Consider the following 2,576-nt stretch of genomic DNA (forward strand, 5'->3'; position numbering starts at 1 on the left):
TATGCTAGTATTAGATGAAGATCCAATATTGTAAACTGTAGATTAGTGCTGGATGCTTGAGCCTCAATGCTATGATAGCAGTGGAAACTACTATAGCTGTGTCCACATCAGTGACAACCTCCTTGTTAGCTGATGTCCTTCCAAAGAGCCATTAGTAAATCATATGGAATGTTCTTGATTGATACACTAGCTCTCACAAGGTATTGAATTAATTCATGATGCATGGTAACAAACGATACTTCGATGTGATTGAAAATACCAAAATAGATTTAAGTTTTCTTGTAAGCAGGTGGAGTGATCCAATGATGACAAACATTGTCCAGAGAAAGCAAGACTGGAGACCAGGAGACGTTGCAGTTTCATGCTACGTGAGGACACGTGTACAAACACAAACAAAAACAATAATATATTATCATGCACACATGTACATGCAGACACTAACATATTAAAAACAAGAAAAATGAAATATGGGCACTGGTACATGTACATACATACAGAACCAGTAAGGGACAACCAATATTATACAAACATACCAATAATAGCTAAACAGTACATGTTGAGAAAATACTTAAATAGTGAGATATTTCCACACTGCAGTTACTTATATAACCTAAGACCCTTTACATATACCAAAACCATTTGATGAAAACCAAATTATAGACCTATACCATAATTATTAACCTTCCTATATACAAATGTATAAGTGCATTTTTTTATCTTAATAGCATACCATTCCTATGCATACAACTTATAACATTATGATCAATCCTTAATATGACACAATGATACCAACACGATACATTGCATTAATTCTACTATACCAGTATAATATCTTAATTCTATACTATTACCTATTTACAACCATTAATGTTACCTACATCATATATTAACCTTGCTATAATACATGTATGTGGGTATGTTCTTATCCTTCATAGCCTACACAGACTTACCACTTATGAACCTTAATATGACACAATAAAAACCATATCATGTACCTATACCATACTAACCTCATTGCTATATAAAGTACATTCCTCTCTCAATACCATAACATTACCTACCTACAACTTATGCTGTATGACCACATAACATAAGACAACTTAACTTAATACTAAATACCATACCATTAACTAAAAATCTATTACCATTGCTTCCTACCATATTACTGTATATGACCCTTGTCTATTATTATAACCTTAATGTAATAAGAATAATCTTAACAATCTACCACAATGTTCATGTACTAATAATATACAATAATAATAATTATGAAATAACTTGTGTTGGCTATAAAATAACAAACACTCACTACAAAATGCAACGCAGAATTGAAATTTCGCTATAATATTGTGTCAACTTTAAAGTGTCATTTGCATCAAAATGACCAATCACATGCACGTAAATTTGACGTTACGTTAATTATAGGCTTACAATGAGAGCTATTGACTTATTTTCAAAAGCAAACACTAAAACAAATGAGCTTAAGCCCAATGCTTTCACAGTATCGAGAAAGAGAATGAGACTTAGGAAGCTGGTGCCCAAGTCCATTAACAACCCTCATCACAGACCTTCCCAATCCACCCACTGTGAATAAACTTTGTTCTTCTCTTTCTCCTCTCCCCACTGGAAGACAACTAGTTATAGAGGACTGATCCGATTGTAAACTGTAGGAGAAGTGTAGAGTAGTGATGCATGATATGAAAATAGTGGTAAGTCCTGTAGTTAAAGGATCAAGACAAAAAAAAGAAAAAGAAAAGTCGATCTGATTCTTTCTTCTGATAGAGTCCATAACACACAAAAAGGAAAAAGAAAAACAGAGGGTTCAAACATGAAATACTGGGTGCCTCAATCCGAACCAAAAGGGGGACTCCTTTCTCACACACTCCTGGGCAAAACCCTTTCCCCTCCACTGACCCTCCCCTTCCCTCTCACATGATTGGGACTAAAAGCAGGTCACTGTGAAAAAGGGTAGCTCAACCCTGTAGTATTCCAGAATCTCATGACTATAGGACCCTGAATTTTAATTAAATGTAATGTGTTGCAATGTATGCCTAGACTTAATTATTGGTTACATGTCTTGTCTGTAGTAGGTCCTTTCTTAATAATTTGTGTTAATGTGAAAGTATTTTTTAATTTGTATTGTAGTATATAAATGTTTGATTCTGTGGTTATTTTTTTGGATTTTTGATTGTGAATAATAGTATCTACAAGAGTAATATACTACAAACCCATACAGTGAAAAATATGCTCGTGTATTCATTGAATCCAAAGTAGCTATGATATGTTTTCTCCCTCAAGTTCCTCTGTTCCTCTCCTTCCTCCTCTTCCCACCGGAAAACAGCTAGTAATAGAGAAATGATCCGATTGTGAACTGACAGGAGAAGTGTAGAGTAGTGATGCATGATATGACATTAGTGGTAAGTCCTGTGTCCACAGCAACTACCTCCTTGATTAGAGCCTGATGTCTTTCTGAAGAGCTGTTCATAGAAAGTAAATCTGTTCTTGATTGATAACCTCTAACCTTATGATCAATAGTGACAAATAGGAGCTACCCCAATGATACAAAATAGGTCTTC

Source organism: Amphimedon queenslandica, unplaced genomic scaffold, assembly GCF_000090795.2.
Source record: "Amphimedon queenslandica unplaced genomic scaffold, v1.1 AMPQUscaffold_12574, whole genome shotgun sequence".
Lineage (NCBI taxonomy): Eukaryota > Metazoa > Porifera > Demospongiae > Haplosclerida > Niphatidae > Amphimedon > Amphimedon queenslandica.